Source organism: Triticum aestivum, chromosome 1D (assembly GCF_018294505.1).
Source record: "Triticum aestivum cultivar Chinese Spring chromosome 1D, IWGSC CS RefSeq v2.1, whole genome shotgun sequence".
NCBI lineage: Eukaryota > Viridiplantae > Streptophyta > Magnoliopsida > Poales > Poaceae > Triticum > Triticum aestivum.
In genome coordinates, this window is record NC_057796.1 from 41,500,723 (window position 1) to 41,523,130 (window position 22,408).

General features: G+C 41.6%; 1 long non-coding RNA gene across 1 annotated transcript; it reads left to right on the forward strand.

Annotated features, from left to right (window-relative positions):
• Positions 1-758: 758 nt before the first annotated feature.
• LOC123164481 (uncharacterized) lies at positions 759-2,446 on the forward strand. The gene is made up of 3 exons (XR_006482476.1): positions 759-883; positions 1,493-1,595; positions 1,943-2,446. It is a non-coding gene; the product is annotated as an uncharacterized lncRNA (long non-coding RNA).
• Positions 2,447-22,408: the final 19,962 nt, after the last annotated feature.

Here is a 22,408-nt window from a genome sequence, read left to right on the forward strand (position 1 = left end):
TCCTATTGCTTCAATGGTCTCTCTTCCCCCGAGTTCCTTCTCCCGTTCTTTTGCAAAGTTCATCTACTGATGCTGCTAGATCTTGGTCGCAGGAGGGGGGAGCACACATCGGCGGATGGGGTTGTGATGTGTTTCCAGTGGAATCCCAAGATTCCATGAGTGCACAAGTTCTTGAGCTCGAGAAGGGCGGCGAAGGACGTGGAGCTGGAGATGGACAGAGATACGAGGTCTACTTTGAAGCTACCAGTGGCCGGACGAGGAGGTGCGTTTTTTCCTGGTCCCAATCATGCTTTATTCGCAGCTGTTGAGCTTAAACTGCTACTCCCAGTTTAGTTCAGTTTCTGATGTGTCGAGGCATAAACAGGATTTTGTTCTGAGGCATCTCCCTTTCTAGGGGAAGCATAGTAGAGTTATCATAGTTAGAATTGTGAGTTGCACAGACATCGGCTCCTCGTAACCTTTTTATTATGATTAGCAAGCAGTGTAGTATGGATGTACAATCTGGGCTGTGTGGGACGCTCCTTTTTGATTCTAGGATTACCAAGAATATGATGTTATGGTGCTAGATAAAATTCTCGTTTGTGGATTTAGCACGCTGCAAAAGGAAACAAAATTAACATGTGCATCGGTTTGGAGGTTTGATTTTGTAATTATAGCTGGTATCGGGTGTGGATCGTAACAACAAATTAAGGTTTACATTGAGGATGTGTTTATTCTATATGTAATCCTTCTGTTCAGTCTGTAGGCAAAGAGAAACAGAGCACTTAGGTGGTTCCCCGCTCCGGCGGCGGCTCAACTCCAATCTGTAGAACACCAGATCTGCCAAGGGCAAGGCCCTCGTCCACGGATCTGGAGGGGAAAAATCATTTTCTTCGTTGTTTCGGTCGGTGAGGCTGTATCACACGTCAATTACTTGCGCTTTTCTCCTAGCTATTGTTCATCAGTTTCAGATTTGAACTTTTTTGGTGATTTTTATTTTGTTCCATCTATTCCTTTGGTACGGGTGATCTAGCTGTATGGCTCGATCGAGATGCATATCACTTTTCTTGTTGACTCCGAAATAGACTGCTCTCCTTTATTTTCTTGTAATCCCCTTCCATCTATTCCTTCTGTACAGATGTGGTTTTCTTTTGTTTACTTGTAATCCCCTTTGTCCGGATTGGATAGGTCTCTCCTCATCTTGTTGTTGCACAGATCCGAATTTGCCGTGATGTATTTTTAGACAATATAGAGAATTTTTTTATTCATACCCATGCTTATGTGCAAGACCGGCTTAATTTTTGTGATTTCTTAGATTCCTCTAACTTGGATAATCAATGGTTAATCGTACTGGAACTTAATAGTAGATTTGATGTTCTGTTCTTGATGTGCTAATCCAAGGTTGATAATTATTTCATTCAAGTGGGGTAAAGTTTGAATTCCTACCACTGATTGCAAAGATCTTCTGTTCCATGGATTTCAGTTTGTTTTGTTGACCCCTTTCCCACTACAGTCACAGAACTGAGCAATGTTGATGGTCAAGTGTGCCGTGGCGGCGAGGCCACATTCCTTGCCGGAAACGCTGGTTCGGGAGCTACAAGTGGCTGGACAAGAAGGTATTTCAGATTAAAATGTTCCGATCCAAAAAAACCTTTAATTCAGAACATAGTATGTGTCGGCCTTGTTCTTGGTTAGATTTTGAATACAACCACATTTCACTCCCGAAATCAGTATCACACAAAATCAAAATCCGTGGCTTCTGTGCCCCTTGTGCAAGAAACTTTCTATGGGTTAGATATTTGGAAATAATATGATGATGCATGGATGGGTTTTCTTTATTCACAAAATGAATTTTACATGTCTGAATGCATTGCATTGCCTGATTGGCTTGTTCTTTGTTCACTGCACAACTTACTTCGGAGCATCCTCTAATGAAGCAATTTTTTGTTCTGTTCTTGATCAGAATCATGCTGATATGGTCTGTATCATGAACCCTGAAGTAGAAGGCATTTAATCTGATGCATTTTCCTACTGTTGTGATCTTGTAATATTGCCTTCTGGCCAAATCAGCAAAATCCCTGGTTGAAGCTGCGCAAGCTCTGTTTCTTTGGCTGTTGTTCCCTCTCAGCAATCCATTCGACTCGGGTATATGTTTGTAATTATTGTAATGGATTTGTACCATTTGTGAACCATGTCAAATTGTTAAGGTGGGTGATGGGTATTACAACTATGTATGCATGGTTGCTAGTTCTGTGCGTAGAACTTGATCTGTGTATTAGTCAAAACCGACACATGTTGTGTGTTAGCTTAACAGGAAGAAACTGCAATTGTCAATGAGAGCAATATGTCGAGAAGGGAGATGGCCCAGTAGTCTAATGATTTCTGTAACGGAGTGTTTGAATCATCTTCGTCTGGCAAACTATTGTTAATTGCTTTTCCCAACCGTGACCATCCATTCTTGATGTAGGCGTACAAATCAATGGTTTGACTAAGGTTTTGGATTGGTCTTGCGATTAAGACATTGGTTCGTGTACTTGGAAGAAGTTTGTGTGGTGACCGCGCCTAGCGACAGCTGCTGTAGCTACGTGCTAGTGAACTTGACCACACTGAAAAGTGCAACGCCCTGTGCAATGCTGATCAAACTGTGGTGAGGTGACATGACAACACGGCTTAAAGTGCACCGGCCTGCGCAAAGCTGTTCACACCGGCCCTGGCGCTGTTTCACTTTACGTCCACACTGACGCGGTTTAAATCATTGTTTGGCCTCTAACCGGCTTAATTAAGCTAAGTTATGCAGCCTGCCATGAATCAGTTGGTGTGCCAATGACGACGCTGTAGCATTTCAGATTGTCAGTACACATTTTTTTTTGCGGGTGCAGTACACATTTTCTTAGCAAATGAAACATCAACATAAACAATTAGGCATGAACGTGGCGCTCCGGCGTGATTAATTGAGAATAATCTGTTTGTTCTATCGTATAAACCATTAGCAGTTTAGCACTAAACATGACGCTAAGCTATTTCGTGCAGAACACATAGAACCCAAGTGCCAAGTTAGTCGTGATGCTTTTTAGAGCAAAAAACATTGTAGCACTTGCTAATCCCCACAGACAGTAGTATTAGCATGAAACAGAATAAAAGTAATCAGTGGACGGTGGCTATGGTGAACAAACTTGTGTCTTCCCTGGGCGAAAATGGTCCACGTCCATACTTGAGCAACCAATGGGCTTCGTTGGCCAAAAATCCTCCACGGCATGCATGCACAAGGGTGTGTACTGGTCTTGAGCTTGAGCCTGCGGTCGCTGTGCGTACATGTCAGATGAGCAGGAGCCTAGCTGCCTTTTGCATGTGCGTGGGGCCAGACGAGTTCAATACGAGCCAAAAACAAATCAAATACATGACATATACAACGCCAGCACGCATCGTATCCCTGTGCACATGCAGCGGCCGAGATTCCGGCCTGCCTGCAGCGCGGCCACCATTGGCATTTTTCGCTAGGTTCTCATGCTATCTACGTCTGCTGCTGAGATATTGCACTACTAAGCTTCAGAGACGCTCGTACGTGCTTTTGGCCATGGGAGGGATACAACAATGCACCAATGTACAGTAGTTTGATTTTTTTTTTTTGAGGGGGGACAATAGTTTGATTTTTGAATGCTTTTCGAGCGCCTGCCCAGCAAGCCATGTACTCCCTCTATAAGACCTTTTAGATTGAAAATTCAATTTGGCTCCCGGAGCAGATGCTCCTGGGCGCAAAAATAATTCTTCAAATGTCAAAAAAATCAAGACAAAATTTTCATGTCCAAATTTTGAGGCAAAAAAGGTTAAGCATTTTGGCCTGTGAAAAAAATTGAAAACCAAATGTCACCTCAAATTTATTTTTTCACCGACGAAACATTGCTGCCCTGTTTCGCATGAATTTTGCCAAGCATGCTTGCGACACTAATACAAACATCTACAAAAAATCTCAAAAGTTTTTTATTTTTTACATTTTTTTGAATTTTCTGTTCATTCAGGAATACAAACACACATGATACTATTAAGTAGACTTTACCAAGGGTGTTTTGGCTCCAGGAGCATATGCTCCTGAATGAACAAAAGATTAAAAAAATGCAAAAAATCAAAAAAAATCATGTGTCAACTTAGCTCACAAGCGAAACTACACAGTGCATGCACGAAATTTGCACGATGCCAGCTTTGAACGGTGATGATTTGCAGAATGGTGTAATCTAACCGAGGATACAATCCATCATGTGCCGAGCAACTGCCATCGCAACGAGCCAAGATCCTGCAACGACCGAACAGTGGTAGCTAAATAATAAATGTGCTTTGGTCGGTGGACTGAATGGCCGCTTGAGACAAAGCTCTGTAGCACCACCACTTCTCCTCATTCATTTCTTCACCTGTTATGTTGTGATCCAAATTCAAGTATAAAGATAAATGCTAACTTTTGACAAGTGAGTGGGGCGAGGCTCATCACCAGTAGGCTTGGACCGAAGTGGAGCGGGGGGGAGGGGGGCCCGCACGGTAAGTATCGGATGTTACTAATTCGCTTTCGTCCGTTTTCTTGTCCGGTCGATCCCTCTGTTGAGATTCCTGCACTTCTTTTTTTCTCCCAGCGCGTGGGTTGTTTATCGGGTCCAAATCACACTGTTCCTTTCATTTTGATTTTTTTTCGTCTTCTCCCCCCGTAGCTGCCTTTGACCGGATCGTTCCGCGGCGAGAGCTCGAAGGCAGAGAGGCATGGTGATTTTGGTTGGAGGCCTCACTCGCTAATCTCTGCGATTTGCTACATCTGGTTGATTGTCTCGTTGTATTCGTCCACTTGTTGCATATGTAATTTTAGTGAAAATTTTGAGTGGATTTCACTGTAATTAAGTACCAGTTGTTTGGCTACTATAGACTGCAATAGTGAATGGCCAGTGTAATAGTAATAGTATGTTTAAAATTACAGTGATATCTCTACTGTAGTTTCAGTCTATAGTAGTCTATCTTACACTGGTTTTTCACTGTAAATGGCCAGTGTAAATGTAATTTTTACGTTTTATTCTGGACTGAATTTCTTCATATTAAGCAACAGTCGTTTGGTCTGTACTATTTTGCAGTCTAGTGATATCTCTGTTCAAATTTCACGATATCTCTGTGTAACTTACAGTGTAGATGGTGGTACATTTAACTGAATTGTGTGCTTCCAGTGTGTTGTACTTTTGTTTACATGGTGGTACATTAACTGAATTTTTCAGTACATAGAGAAAGTAATTTAATGATGATAGATGTAGGCATGCAAATGTTGAATCTCCTAGTCGGTTGAGTCTCGTGATGTGTACGTGTTGGTCTAAAAAAAATTCAGTTTTAGTTTCAGTGTTTTGGATTGTAATTTCTAGTGTAATTTTGAGTGGATTTTCAGTATAGTTTCATTTGTAGTCCAGTGTAAATGTATTAGTACAAATGCAGTTTTCAGTTCAAATTTACAGTGATATTCTTTACTGTTGGTTCTGGTATATAGTCTTTTCTCTCCCTGTAATTTCGTTTCTTGTAACTTGCAATCTGTGTTAAACTGAACAAGGGCTTAACCCCCACCATTAATTTACATTATAAATTAGTGTAGCTAACCTGTAAATTTTGTACTTACAGTCTATGCACTGGAATTTTCCGGTCTAATTTGCAGTGTAATTACACTGTATTTTCAGTGTAATTAATCTTTTCATTATGTGTAATTAACCTGAATTTTTGTACTTACAGTCTATGCACTGAAACTTTCCCGTCTAATTCGCAATGTAAATACACTGTAATTTTCAGTGAATTAACCTATTTTTTTGTAGTTACAGTCTATGTACTAAAATTTTGCAGTCCAAATTGCAGTGTAATTACACTGTAAATTCAGTGTAATTTGCAATATAATTACACTCAGTGTTTAACCTGTGTATAAAGTGTAATTAACCTGAATTTTTGTTCTTATAGTCTATGTACTGTATTTTCCAGTCTAAATTGCAGTGTAATTCTACTGTAAATTTAGTGTAATTAACATGTATGTCATCACTTTTTTTTTTGCGCTGACTATCGTGCATAATCATGTAATCTACAGTTCTTTATTTGGTTTCTATCTCGAATGCACCCATACTTCAGGCAACTAGCGAATCGGTATCGGATACCGTATTCGATACCGATACTCCTTCGATACGCCCCCAATACGTATCCAAGGAGCATTCATGAATAAACGATTTAAAACAATTCAGATACTTGAAGGATACTTTTTCAGTTCGTTTTGGATACGGCCCAGCCCATCTAAGAGACCACTCAGCCCAGTTAAGAGGCAGACAACAACGCTAGTACCCCAATGCCCCCATCCTTTCCCTCCCAGTTTTCTTTCCTCCCTCCCGAGCTCACACCAGGCGGCGGCTGGTGGCTGCGTACCTAGCAGCTACGCACCCAGGGCCGGCGGCAGCGGCGGCTAGCCGGCGACGAGCTGCTACTCCTCACCAACACCTCTTCTCCTTTTTCCTGCCCAGCCAAGCTCATCCCCTCTTCTTTCTCCTCTGATCTGTGAAGATCTCATTTTTCTCATCTCCTCCAGATGGCTCCTCCTGCTGAACCTCCTCCTGTACCTACAAGTCTAAGGGCATCATTGTGGAGCCATGTTCAAATCATAGAGAAATCACCTGGACGGGGCAACACTAAATGGAAATGCGACTACTGTGGTCATGAAGCTTTGAGTAGCTACTCTAGAGTTTCTGCTCATTTGCTAAAGAAAACAGGGAACCATGGAATCCATGCATGTAAAAAGGTCACGGTTTACATTCTGAAGCCCTTTTTTTGAAAAATAAATAAATAGTAAAACGTATCCCTATTGGCACTTTTTCAAAATGACGAATTTACGTATCCGTATTGGCCCGATATTGATACACGTATCCGTATCGGTGCATTCGAGGTTTCTATTATATGTAATTACACTGGATTGTTAGTGTACTTTTAATGTAAATCCCTGTGTAATTTCAGTGAATTAATTTTGTAATCGGATCGATGTAAATCATTCTTGACTCATGGTTAGTTGCAATGATGTTTTTGCTGTCAGTGATGTAAATCATTTGAAAACCTATGGGTAGTCTGATGAAGTGTGGTCCTTTTGTTGGTCATTTTGTTAATTTTAAGTCGTTTCATGGTGTTCCTTGTTTTCATCATAATGATTTTTGACTATGGTTAGTGATACAGATGGGTAGATTGTGGAAGGCTTGTGGGCAAGGACCCCTTGTTATTTCTCTTGATGGCAGTGTAAACTTTCAGAGAAGCCACATAGACGAGTTTCCTTTGCAGCACATTTTACATCAGTGTTGAGTTTTCATCAAAAATGGGAGGAGGCTTGGTTGAGCGTGTCATGTGATCATCTTTCCTCCATCTGTCTATGGTATACTTGTCAGGTATCTTGTGCCCAACTTACTTTATGCCAACTCACTGTATGTGGAGCTTTTCTCTTGTGCCCAACTTACTTTAATTATGCTTTGTCAGTGTAATCTCCAATTTCGTTCGGTCTTGCAGATGCATCATGTGTAGCTTTTCAGCCTTGCAAATTAGACATTTTGATTCATACATGCATATTGTTGGAATATTGGTGCATTCAAAAGACTATAGGTGGAATTAACAAAGTAACTGAAGATATGAAACAATCCAGGATGCATTGTCAGCTCCTCTTGGATCTTTTGCTAATTTCAACAAGGTAATATTTAAGATTTATTACAATCTTGCATTTCATTGTTTTATCTGAATCACTTATCATCTATTAAGGACAGTATAATCGAGCCTAAAGCGAGCTCTCTCAGCGATTTGGGTTTCTGGTCGTCCGTTTTCGCGATCTAAATGTTTCTGGCCGTCAGATCTAATGTGTAAAATCATCTCTTCCGCAACTGGCCCAGCTGTCCTATGGGCTGCTATTCCAGAGGCCGAATCCAAGCCCTGTGGTAAACTGGGCTGGTTATGCCAGCCAATTAAGCTAACACCGTGTTCTCGCTCGACAGGGGATGTGGATCGTCCGCTCATTGTGCTCGCTGCTCACTGGACAAAGGAGGTGGAGGAGGTGGATCGGTGACAGGGGAATCCAGCCGCCCCCGACGCGCGCGATACGCTCGAGCAGGATGGTAAAGCGCGCGAGCCATGCCGGGCGACGCGGGCGATCTGTCCAGGAGCGGGATCCAAGCCAAGCGTGCGGCGTTGCCGGCCGCGACCACGACGACTTCGATCCAGCAGCGGACAGGCCACTGTTCTGTCTGTTCATCTCTCTGTCCGTGTGTCCTGCCAGAGTTTGATTCCAGCCGCTAGCACCAACTCTCCACCATGGGTTCGTCCACTAAGAATTCAATCATGTTATAAGACTTGCTTATAACATGAGCAAATGAGACTGCAATACTTGGTTTGTGCTCTAGAATTATAAGACTTGCTTATAAGTCCTGCTTATCTTTTTCATGTGAACTATAATTATTTTTCTTTTTCCAGCTATTGAAATTTGTAGATGAAGGGCATGTTCTATACCATGATTTATGATTTGGCACATCAGTAACATCCAAAAGAGGATATTCTTCTAACTTTACTTTACAATGTGAGTATATCCTACTCTAAATTTCTCATGTTCAACCGGCAACATCTGCTCTATTTTGATGTTTCTATCATTACTTCCAAACTGTGCACCTAAGCGTAGGATAAAAGTATTCAAGTTAAACAAGTTGATATTTGATTATCAAGCGATGAAGTAGATTTGTAATATGTTGACTGGTGCAGTACGAAAGTGGACAAAAGTGATTTTATTGGGATCCAGCTGACGCGTTCGAGCGAGATCCAAGTGAAGCGCGCAGCATTGCCAGCCACGACCATGATGACCTGCTCGAGTGGGATTCCAAGATGACTGGCCTGGCAGCGGAAGCCAGCGTCTAGGGATCGCAAAGGTGAGCAGTTACACATCCACGAGGTTGCTTCTCTTCGAGTTCATCGGCCACCTTGGGGTCCTGGGCAACTTGTCCTGATAAGCTCCTCTGCAACACCACTCCCCTCAAGCCAGGCACGACGTTTGATCAACACGCGCCTCCACTCTCCTACGGGCTACGGCCGTAGCTTCTTCCCACAACCCACGAGGCTGAATATCAAATGATTGTCCATTTGTCGTACTACAAAACAATGTGCAAGTATAGAAAATGCAGCCAAATATTTATCATGCTCACGCTAAATCACAAACACACTGGAGGTGCACCGTCAAACAAAAGTAAGTCCCAATACATGCCAAAGTATACACATCTTTCTGTCTAACATGGCAGTTTGAGAGACCCATAGCTTCTGGTAGAAAAATTGGAGAAAGAAATACATATTTCCTGGAAGTGTTATTCATGTCTTACATGCTCGCACATTAAATTGTAGTTTATGCTAGCTTAATTTGTAGTTATGTCCGTAAACACACACTTCATATGTTCTCCCTGTGCCCAAAAAACTGTAGGAGATATGCCCTAGAGGCAATAATAAATGATATTATTTATCTCCGAGTTCATAATTATGTTTATGTTCCATGCTATAACTGCTATGGTTCTCGAGTCTGCAATAACCACGAGGCTCGGAGGAAGACTCATATGCACGTGTGGAATAATAAACGGTAAAATGTATTCCTAGTCTGGCCTCTAAGACTAGCTCAAGTGTTGCATGATGGTTATGTTTTCCTGATCATGGGCATGTCTATGCCAGCAACCTTGAGGGCACAATGTTAAGAGAACATTTGTGTTGAATCGACCCGGATTGATGTTATGCTATGAGATTCATTCGTCACAAGTTTATTGGTACATAACACAGAGATGGTTAACGTTTGCATGATTCCTTAGACCATGAGAGTATCGAGTTTCTTCATGCTTGCTTCATGAACTTTGGGGTTTGTTAAACGTCATCCGTAAATGGGTGGCTATTACGGCGGCTTACGGGTTCATGGAAAAGTATGTCAAGTAACTTGATAGCTCAAGATTGGGATTTGCTCCTCCGACGATGGAGAGATATCTCTGGGCCCTCTCGGTGTTACGGTATCCATCATCGTCTGGCCAGACACTTTGTGATTTGATCACGGGGATGCCGGAACACGATAACGAGAAAAGAGAACAATACCGGTAACGAGGTAACTAGCATAGTGGACAAGTTGTTGATCCAGGGAATGCCAACATGTCTCACCTCGGGTATTTGTAACATATCGCGAAGCAACAGGAATAGCACACGGCAACTGGAGGTTCACTCGAATATTTATTCGTGTGGGTATAGGGGTCAATATGGGTGTCCACGGCTCCGATGTTGATCATTGATCGGAAGGGGTTCCGGGTCATGTCTATACTTCACCGAACCTATAGGGTCACACGCTTAAGGGTCATCTATCTGTTGAATACTAGACAGGGAGTCTGAGAGAAAATCACCGAAAAAGTTTCGGACACCGAAAAGTTTCGGACAGCGGAATCGTACCGCAGAGAGGTCATCGGATAAGTTTTGATGATACCGAAAAGTTGTTTCGGGATACACCATTAAGTCAAATTGGTTTCGGCACATGCCTGATAATTCTTGGAGGATGCCAGAATCATTCTGGAAGCTTTTTGGAATTTTCTGAGATAAAAACCGGAAATGTTCCGGAGCTGCCGGAGCCACTTCAGATGTGTTTCGCAGATGAAAATCACTAAAACCGGAATTGTTTCGGAACGCGTTGAAAATCATTTTAGTGGGTACTGGAAATGTTCTTAGCCCACATAAATATTTTCAGTTCGATCACACGCTGAAAAATGTCGTCGTGAATAGTGAAAATCAGCTTTATGGTTACTTTATGAAAAGCCACCTTTTGGGGCTTTGCTCCAAAAGATCTTGGGGATGACATGGATGGATAGGAGCCATTTTTTGGGCCCCTCATGGGGGTGTGGCCGGCCACATGGGGTATCCCCCCTTGGGGACCCTCTTGTTCCTTGGTTTCACTCCTAGGTCCTTGTGGAAGGACTTCATTCATGTGCATTTTGGGTTTTTTGCGAAACTACCCTACCCCCTTGGGATTTCCTATAAATAGAGGTGGAGGGGCAGCCCTCCACACTCATCCCTTGCTCTCATACACATGCCATGCATTATCTGGCTTCTTCTCTCCCTCCCACGAAAAGAGTTTCGTAGAGCCGTAAGGCTGTCTGGGTTCCGGCAGGAACTAGTTCTGGACGGCGAAGCCCTGCCGGATAAATGACACCGTATGTGTGCAACTCTGTAGAGAGATCGTAGTTTCGGTCTTAGTTCGTGAGTGCCTCCCGAAGGGCTGTCCGTGTGACCGTCCGAGTTTCGAAGGTCCTCCCGAAGGGCTGTCCGAGTGACCGTTCGAGTTTCGAAGGTCCTCCCGAAGGGCTGTCCGCGACACCGTCTGGGGGGCTGTTCGACCGCCTCCCGGAGGGCTGTCTGAGGAGCAGATGAGGGTATACATCCTCGCGGTTGGGAGGTTGTAAATCCTAGCTGCGGGGATCTGCACCGCCGATCGTCATCGACTCTACTTCCCGCTGTGCTACGAGTCGGTAACGAAAAAGATCAAACCATGTATGCAGTCTCCATAGTGGTCCTGGGCTGGTGCGTAGGTCGGAAAATTTTTGTTTTCTGCTGCGTTCCCCTACAAAAACCTCATCTTTAAGACCAAGTGCATATGCATCATACAATGATGGGAAGTGTTAGAACATGTAGCCAGGTAGGCAGGTGGTTATATTCATCTGGCCTGCCGTGGTTCTGGGATGTTTGCTCCTGCTGAATTGTTAATTGTGTAGCTGTAACCATATTCTTGAAGCAACTTGAGTATAGAGCACCCAAAAATAAAAAACAACATAGACTACAAGTGTCGCTGGACTGCATCTGAAACATATTTACGGAAATTTATAGAGTAAATAGAATGGAACTCTTCATAACTCACACCGCAGTGGTTTACAGCTGGTTCATGAATGCAAATAAATAGATTCGAGTTTGTCTAATCATTGCAGAACCACCTAATATTCAGTCAGACAATATATTGTAGTGATTATTAGTGCTTTTTTTTGAAAAGAAATGCAGAATCTGCATTACTACGTGGACGAAGCTGACTCGCTCACCACTAAAGCTTTTACATCAGCAGTTACATTGTCTGCATTTAGCTCATCATACAGGTTCATGGAACATCCTTTGTGTGCAAGTACATGAGCTAAATTATTACAATTCCTACTAGCAAAGCTAAAGGTGATCTAATTAAAGTTTTGGCAGTGCTTAGGTAACTTATGGTATAATTGATGTTCAATATTACTTTATAGAAGATCATCATTTCTTTTGTATTTACCTGCTCAGTTCATTTATATTGCAATCAACTATACCGAAAGAATGTGTCAATCTATAGTGGTACTGGAGTATATAGAAACTGATTAAGTAGTGTTGCTAGCACTAAAATGGCACAAAGAGATACAGAAAAAAAAACACTTCTGAGGTGATCATGACCATTGTGTAATTCAGAAAGTTGATTATGTTACTTTTGTGTAGTGTATCTTCCATGGTGACATAATCTCTGTCAATGTTTGTACATCAAAGCATGTACTAAGTTCTTTGTTGAATCAAGCCTACAGTATTCTGAGTCTACCAGTGAAGCCTTACTATGGTCATATACAATATCTCATTTTTCTAAGAGGCTGACATATATTATAAAGTGCCACAATAATTGAAGACCAACAGGAACCGATTTTTTTGGCATACTTTAAGTGCAACTACACTGCAGCTTCTGAAGGTATGCAAATTATGTCCTCTCACACACTCCTTGCTTAATCTTTCAATTATGTCCAAAAGATGGGTTCACCAAGTACAAAGTTTGTCTTACCGTTGTTAGCTCCCCATTTCATTCCCTACAGAGCTCTCTCCTTAACTGTAAGACTGGATATTCTTTCAAACACAAAATATAACACATCTGAGGTTCAGTTTGTTTCTACATGCCAGTAGCATCACAAATGATAGGGAAAAAAACACGATAATCGCATCACGTAGACCAGACAATGTTCCAACTCAGATAGCTGCCCTTATTTATCAATATTTTATTGTTTACTTTAGTGTTAGTGAAAATTGTCTTACTAGAATCCTTCCATTCTCTAATATCCAATTTTATTGTCAAGCAGAAATCCATATTTTATTCTCTACATGGCCATGTCCTTAATTGTAAGACTGGGTATTCTTTCAAATATAACACATGTGAGGTGGAGTTTGTTTTCTTCTTGGCAGTAGCATCACAAATGATATGTAAAAAAACAAATCGACACGCAGATCATGTACCAGACAATGTTCCAATTGAGATAGCTTCCCTTATTTATCAAAATTTTATCTTGACTTCAGTGTCAATGAAAATTGTCTTGTTATAACCTTCCGTTCTGTAATATCTTATTTATTGTCAAGCATAATTTTTCTTCTTAATTCCTTGTTGCCTACACAAGATCACCTTTTGGGTGCAGGCTGCAATTGTTTAGAAGACATCAATAAGAAATGGAACAATTAGAGAGTAAAAGTCCGATGACCAACACCGACTAAGCCATATGAGCACATTGAAAATGTTGTAATAAATTATCAGCTTCATATATTTATGTAAATTTCGGTGTCCATATACTTATGTAAGCTCCTAACATTCTATTGTAGAAATAGACGGGCGCAGCAACGCGCGCCATCGATGATCTAGTACTATTGCAGAATTAACCAGAGCATGAAGTTGAAGAATTGGAGCTAGCAGTTTGTGTTTGGTCAATAAGCAAGCAATTCTCCCTGCTCCACGATACAACTGAAGATGAAGAGCTTGCTGCACTACACAAGCTAAAAGTGGCCGGCCCATGGAGGTGACCGCTGTAGCGATCACACACGTACTGTTTGGCAGCAATCTAATGTCTAGACAAAGAATATCATCACAAGGATTCGAACTCCGGACCTGTAGTTTGCAACAAAGAGCTGCTGACAAGTCGAGTTAAGAAGCTTTGGTGACTAACATTGAGCGTGCCACTTTTAGAACTAAGTACAACGCAGAATCCGGGCAGTTTTTGGAAAAAAAATATCTTTCTTGGAAATTGTGAAGATTTTTTCAAAAAGCGAGTAATGTTTGAAAATCCAACAATTGTTTGAACAACTCGAACAAACTTTGAAAATTCAATTTCTTAAAGGAAAAAGCGGGCCTTTTTGACAAAACATTTTTTGATAAACCCTGTACATTTTCTGAAAAACGTGGCATTTATGGAATTTGGAGAACAAAACGAGTTAATGGCAATATGTTCGAAATTCTGAACAATTTATTAAAAGCACGGAGTTTTTATCAAATTCCCAAACATTTTTGGAGTTTTGAGAAAAGTTTCAAAGTGGGAAAAAATTTAACATTCCAAAAAGTTTTCTGAAAACAAAAATAGTTTCTGAAATTCTCTTACATTTCTATAATTTATGAAAAATAAGAATACACGAATACTTTTAGAAATTGTGGAAAAAAAATTTAAAGTCGATTTTCCCTAGATTGCGAACAATTTTTAGAAAACCCGAACATGTTTTGAAAAGTTGTACATTTTCTGAAAATTATTAATGACTTTTTAAAAAACAGGAACATTTTTAGAAATTTCTAAACATTCAAAATCAAGAAAAAAAATAAAAATAAAAATAAGTTTAAAAATATAAAAAGAAACGAAAAACGAGAATAATTAAAAAGAAACAGAAATATAAAAAAATAAAAGAAAGAGAAAACATGAAAAATAAAATAAAATTGGAAAACCAGTAAAGGCCCGCACACCAGTGACTACACAGTCCATGATTCGGTAGGAACTAACATTCAACAGGAAACAAGCAACACTCGCGCGTGGGATTTAAATTGAAGGCACTGCATGTGTTCGGCAGTTTCGACAGAAAGATGTGGTGTGCCACATACATATTTCCAAAATTGAAAACTGGATGGGGTAGTAGCTACACTATCTGCAGAAATGGGCCGGCCCAAAGGCGTCGCTCCGCCGCTCGCCTTGTGTGAAACAGCAGCAATCTGCCACATTCTACTTTTTTTTTCTTTGTTCTCCTTTTTTTTATTAATTCATTTTCCTCCTTTTAAAACTTTAATATTCATTTTAATCTTTTAAAAACAATTATTGTTCGAAATACCAAAATAATAGTTTCAAGTAAATGTTTTAAATGATTTTAAATTCTTTTTCCTTCAAATATTTATTAAATGTTTTTAGAAAAATATTAAGTATTTTCAATTTAATCCCTTCGTATTTATTAGTTATGGGACATGGATGTCTATCATGGGCATGCCCAGTTGTTTACAAAAATTGGGGTGATTTCAAAAATGTTCGAAAATACACCATGTTCAACATAGGATGTTCAGGTAGGCCAGAAGGCTCCTTTTGAGAGCACGTTATTTATCAATATCTGTCAAGGACCCCGGATGATTAATTCAAGGTACCATGCCAAGTTGTTTTGGCGTTTGACAAATTTTGCATTTTCTGGAATTTTCTGGGTCAAAAAAGGCGGATAAATAGTCGGATGTGTCGCAACATGCATATGGTATCAGAAATCATTCAAACCAGTCAAGGATGCCTACCATGAGCATGCCCACCTACTTGCAAAAGTTAGGGTCATTAAAAGAATGTTCAAAAATAGACATGTTGAATGGAGAGTGTTCAGGTAGGCTGAGTTGTTCCGGTTTTCGACAAGTTTTGCATGTTCCGGGGTTCTCTCGGTGAAAAAAGGGCTGATAAATGGTCGGACGTGTCGCAACGTGCATACTGTGTTGGAAGTCATTCAAATCTGGCATGGATGCCTACCATGAACATTCCCACCTGGTGGAAAAGGTTGAGGTCATTTCAGGGATGTCCAAAAAAACACTATGTTCAACGTGCGGTGTCCAAGTAGGCCAGAAGGATCCGGTCGAGGGCATGTTTTTTTTTCTAACATTCACTAAATGGTCCCAATTTTTTCACGGCCTTGTATAGCCAAGTCAAGTTACCCTGCCAAGTTGCTTGGGTTTTCAACAAGTTTTGTATTTTATGGATTTTTCTTGGTAAAAAAGGCTGATAAATGACCGGACGTCTCACAACTTGCATACGGTATCGAAAGTCATTCAAACCTGACATGGATGCCTATCATGGGCATCCCATCCTGCTGGAAAAAGTTGGGGTCATTTCAAAAATTTCCAATAAAACACCATTTTCAACATAGAATGCTAGAAGGGTCTGTGTGAGATCATGTTATTTCCAGACATCCTTGAGATGGCCCAATTTTTTAATTGTCTTGTATTACCAATTCAAGTAACCTTGCCAAGTTGTTTTAATTTTAGTCAACTTTAACATTTTCTGGAGTTTTCTCAGTTAAAAAAGGCCGATAAATGGTCGGATGTGTCACAACTTGCATACGGTGTTGGAAGTCGTTTAACCCTGACATGGATACCTACCATGGGCAAGTCCACCTTCTTGCAAAACTTGGGGTCATTTGAAGAATGCCTAAAAAAGTAAAAATTGACCTGGTTCTGTGGAGGTTGTCCGAGTAGGTCAGAAGGCTCCGTCTGAGAGCACGCTACTTCTCAACATCCTTGAAATGGCCTCAATTGTTCTCCTTGGCCTTGCAAGACCAATTCATGGCACCATGACATGTTTTTTTGACAAAATGTGCTCTTGCTAGAGTTTTCTCGGTCAAAAAAGGCCAATAAATGGTCGAATGTGTCGAAACTTGCATACGGTGTCGAAAATCTTTAAAACCTAACATGGATACCTACCAATTGCATGCCCGCCTGCTTGCAAAATTTGGGGTCATTTTAATGATGTTAAAAATACTTTTTTTCTTTCTAATTTGAATGATTTTTTATTGCAATTACCGTCACTATCAATCAACATGAAAATCATCTAATGTCCTAACCATTACTTGTCAGCAATTTTAGAATTTTAAATTGTGTATTAAACTTTTATAAACTTGAAAACATTTTTCGAAATTGTTAACAAATTCCCAAGAAGTGATGTTGAACAAAAATCCAAACCATGTACTTTAGAAAATATCAACTTTTTTTTGAAATGCAAACATTTCTTAAAGTGAACAAAAAGTTTGAGATCGGAAAGAATTTTTTAAATTGTAAACAATCTTTCAAGACAAGATCAATTATTTTATTCCAAATAATATTTAAAATTCTTGAACGGATTTAAAAAATAATAATACAGTTCAGAAAGGCGAAAAACGAAAAAAATACAGAAGAAAAAAAATCGGGCGCCTGTTGGGCCAACCAAAGCGTTTGCAGATATGAAAAAAGTTCATCTCTTTTTTCCTAAAAGATTTGTAAAAATTTCACAGATTTTGTATAAATTAATCTACCTATTCGTGATCTTTTTCTCAAATCTGTGAATCATTTTGTAACAAAAATTCTACCTATACAAAATATTTACCGATTTTATAAAAGGTTTGTAAAAAAATCGCAGATTAAAAAAAAGATCTCTAAAAATTTCAAGAACGGAAAAGGATTCAAAAATTTGAGAAATCGCTGACGACGCCAAATACGGTGGAACCTCTTATTTGCTGCTCTCTGCGACAAATTGTGGCTCATTGGCAGAAAGACGAGCGAGCTGGCGAACGAGATGGCCCAGCCCAATTATGAGATAACGCATGTGGTACAATATCCGGTTTTCTGTTTTTTCTCAGTTTTTCTTTTTTATTTTCTGTTTCTTTTTAGTTTTTCTTTTATTTCTTTTTCTTTTTTTATGTTTCGTTATTTTCTTTTGTTCAAGTTATTTTTTTTTCTGTTTTACTTTTTTTTCATATATCCAATTTTTCAAAAACTGTTCAGGATTTCAAAATTTTGTTCGCCGACTGAAAAAATGCTTGGAACATTAAATTTTTGTTCTTGTTTCGAAATTCAAAAAACATTCCCAATTTTTTTGAAACATGTTCATGTTTTAAAAATTGTTCGTGTTTTAAAAAAATGATAAAAAAATTTGAAAGAAACTTCGCTATAGTCCCTGTTGGTTTTCAAAATTTATTCATGTTTTCACTACATGTTCGCATTTTTGAAAAATGTTCAATGTTCGAACAATATTTGTGTTTTACATAAAAGTTCACTCCAGTACCTTCTATTCTTGAAAATATGTTCATGTCTCAAAAAACATTCGCGTTTCTAAAATGTTCATATTTGGAAAAGAAGTTTGAGAGTTTCAAAATAAATGTTTGAGTTTAAATTCTTTTGTTCAGAACTTTTGCAGAATATTCACGTTCTAAGAAATATTCACTTTTTCAGAAAAATGCTTCCCCTTTTGGCACTGCTATTAGCTTCTTTTGAAAAGTTGCAGTACCTAAATAGTCACAAGCATTTGTTAGTTATACTGGCTATGAGCTTGCTGTTGGAAGCGGGAGGTCGTGTGTTCGAATCCTTGCCTAGCACTATTCTTTCCTACTCTTTATTATGAAGGGGTATGGAGAGATCTCATCCGTTGATGCGTTTAGGGGGTTGTAACAAAACAAAAACGAAACATATGTTCAACATCATGTATCTTTTAAGAGTATAGCTTGATGGATCTTAACTGCGAGAGAGAATCTTGAAGAATACTTGAAAATGAAAGATCTTTAACGAACCACCATGTAGAGTCTTCGGGAAGAACTCCGGAAATAAAAGAATGATAGCAATGAAGTGAAAATTGAAAAGAAAAAGATTGCAGCCATGCCATGATTTCCTTCCTTCAGCTTGACAATGAAAAAGATGAAGCTTCGTTCTCCTGTGTCTTCATCTTTTGAAGTATCTTCTTTCATTCTCAATTTTGTTTTCGGTGATTCGTTGAAGACTTCCCCAAGTTCATATCACATATCTTCAATCTTTTAAGAAGGAATAAGTAGTGTGTCAAATCCATCAAATCATAAAGGCCTAGCTTGGCTAATTAGGCCAGTCAAAATTTCACTTTTATCCGTGGCATGCAACTCTCAAACTAACTCCTTTTAACCTTTGAATGCAGGCCCGAAGTTTCAAGATCAAATGGAAAGATTGCGTCGCGCTAGGAAACGAAGGTTAAAGCATCTACAACTGGGCGCCCCAAACCCGGCTCAGACGACCGGGCGGACGGCTCGGTCACTGACCATTCACAAAAATTCGACTCAGATAGGCTCCTTAAATGGGCCTCAAACGCCCCGGCTGAACGGCACCCCTCATATTCAGCTCAAATATGGGGGCGCCCAGGTGCGCCTGCCACGTCGGACCCAACAGCCCTATCCCACCGTAAATTACACCAAATCCACCAGAACCTTCCTCCTAGCTTTCCCGCGCCCGAGCCCACGCCGTCCACCACCGTTGCTCCCCATCCTCACCACCGGTCCTAATCCGCCGCCCTAGATGTCGTCAAGCCCGACCCCGACTACCGCGACAAGACTACGCCTGCCTCGTTCGTCGGCTTCCCATCCTCGGCTCCGAGGTGCAAGGCGGAGACCGTTGCCCAGAGGATGCGGTGACGCCGGCAGCGAGAAAGGGAAGCGGTGGTGACGACGCATGGAGATGCGGACATGGGCGAGCAGTTGTCCCCTCCCCCGCCGTGCCTCGAACCTTGCGCCCCATCCATCTGTCTACTGGCGCGGATTTCACGGTCGGACCACGTTGGGACAAAGGAGGATCCGACGGCCGGATGGGGCATTCCGGAGAGCTTTCCGCCCAAGCAGATGCCGCCGGTGGACATTTGTCACTCGTCGTAGCTCGTTCGGGCACGAATGAGCAAGGGCACCGACGGCGCTTGGGCTACCCACGACCTGTTTGACGGAATGACACAACAAGAGACGGTATGTTTTTGTTGCTCCTGTCTGATCAACTTTGCATATGGCATGTTCAATGTTTTTGCATAGACTACTAGTTCATTTTGTATATGATGAATATTTGCAAAATCATGATCATTTAGGAGTTGTTCTTGTCAGACATGATCAATGACAATAATGGTCCAACTCAAGTTGAGTATGAATTGGGGGCACCGCATTTGAAGTTGGGACAACATCCGATCCCAATCCGAGCAAGAAGAAGAAGGGAAAGATGTTGGAAATATGCCCTAGAGGTAATAATAAAATGGTTATTATTATATTTCCTTGTTCATGATAATTGTCTATTGTTCATGCTATAATTGTATTAACCGGAAACCGTAATACATGTGTGAATACATAGACCACAACATGTCCCTAGTAAGCCTCTAGTTGACTAGCTCGTTGATCAATAGATGGTTATGGTTTCCTGACCATGGACATTGGATGTCGTTGATAACGGGATCACATCATTAGGAGAATGATGTGATGGAGAAGACCCAATCCTAAGCATAGCACATGATCGTGTAGTTCGTTTTGCTAGAGCTTTTCTAATGTCAAGTATCGTTTCCTTAGACCATGAGATTGTGCAACTCCCGGATACCGTAGGAATGCTTTGGGTGTACCAAACGTCACAACGTAACTGGGTGGCTATAAAGGTACACTACAGGTATCTCCAAAAGTGTCTGTTGGGTTGGCACGAATCGAGACTGGGATTTGTCACTCCGTATGACGGAGAGGTATCTCTGGGCCCACTCGGTAATGCATCATCATAATGAGCTCAATGTGACTAAGGAGCGAGTATGCCTTGTCCCTTTACTTGCTGAGGGGCCTCAGATTTCCAATCCATTCGTTCCACCGCGGGCTCCTGGAGTACTACGGCCTCCAGCTGCATAACTTCACTCCTGCCTCCCTATTACACATCGCAGGGTACATCGCCCTTTGCGAGCTTTTTCTGGGCTGCGAAGCTCATTTCGAGCTATGGAAGAGGCTATTCTGCCTCATCCCCTGCACTCAGGAGGGGTCGATATATCAAGTGGGCGGAGCCGAAATATGGCGTATCGCCGGAACCGGATACCTGTCCGGTACTCCGAAGAAGACATCCGAAGACTGGCCTTCGGAGTGGTTTTATATGGAGGACGTCCCCCTTCCGGACCCTATTCGGATGGGCCTTCTTGAGTTCGCTACTGCCCCGTTGAAGAAACGCCACAACTGGTGCCCCCGGAGCCCCCAAGAGGAAGATAACAGAGAAGTCCTTTACCTGATGGGAAGGATAAGAATGCTGGCCCAATCAGGACTGACAATAATCGAGGTTATGTCAATATGTATAATGCGGGGGGTGCAGCCACTTCAGTATCGGGGGAAACCCATGTGGCACTTCAATGGAGAAGACGATGCCACCCGCTGCGGTCGTAAAGGTCCGGACTCCGCCACCGCTCTGGCGAAAATACTGTCCGATTTGTACAAAGGAGAGGAAGAGGAGTTTATCCGTATTAAGCCATGGGATGGATTTTCCATGTACAACCCCCCAAGCTGGGTGAGCCGCTATCTTTTACTCAACTCCATTCATTCCCGCATTCCTCATCACAAATATTTATCTTGCTAATTCATAGTAGGAACTGCGAAAAGCTGCGAGGGAGGTCCACAGCCCGCCTCCACAGCTAGAGGACCCTGACTGGGCCCTCGACTCCAGATCGAAGAAGATCCGAACATATTTGTGGAGCTCGTCGACAGGACGTTTTATCAGTTAAGCCGTGATGGTGCCTTGGTGGCCATCATAGCCGATTATCCCGGCCTACTCCCTGCATCGCATGTAAGTAAAACCGGAGTCCTAACTTTCGAGAAGGATCCCCTCTTTGCACTTTACCCACCGCACATGTATTGCGTTTCACAGGGAAGGCCATCGGGCGCCGTGCCGAACCCGCGGTGACTCGCCAACAAGGGGCACCGAAGCCGGGTAGGCTTAAAAGGAAGGCGGTCAGGACCGAGACGCCGTCGCAAAGGTATGATTTAAAACCTGCTCCGTAATTGTCGTCTTTAAAATATAACAATGTCCCTTGTCCCCTGGCAGAAAGAGTGCTCGCCGGACTGTGACCGGAGATCCTGCCAGCCACGCCTCCACCAGCCGGACTCAAGAACCGGACTCGAGGGTGGAGGCCAACGTGGGAACAATGTCGGACGGTCCTCCTACAGAGGATGCGGATAGAATATCCGCTACAAATTCCAAGGTGGAGAGCGCCATGAATCACAGGCGTCGTCGGGCCGTACTCCGCGACCCTAATTTCTCCGAAGAGGCGTTTAGTGCCTTCAACTCGGGAGACGCGTACATCCAGGCTGCTCGAGGTGGGCTTGCTAGAGCCACAGACCAGTATTTAAAGGATATACGGGTAAGAAAAATCTGATAATTATGTATATCAGTAGCTCCTGAGACTTGAAACAGTTGGCACAACTAATTTAAGGATCATTGTATGCCTAGGTTCTTACAGAGAAGAATACCTATTTGTCTCAAGAGCTGGAGGAGTGCAAAGCCCAGCTAAGGGCCGCAGTTGCCGAAATGGAGGAATCCAAGAAGGCCTCTTCTGGTAATACTTGTCTTGATCAACAAGAATGTAATAACGTGTACCAGTTAGTATTCGGCATGCTCGCAAATCTA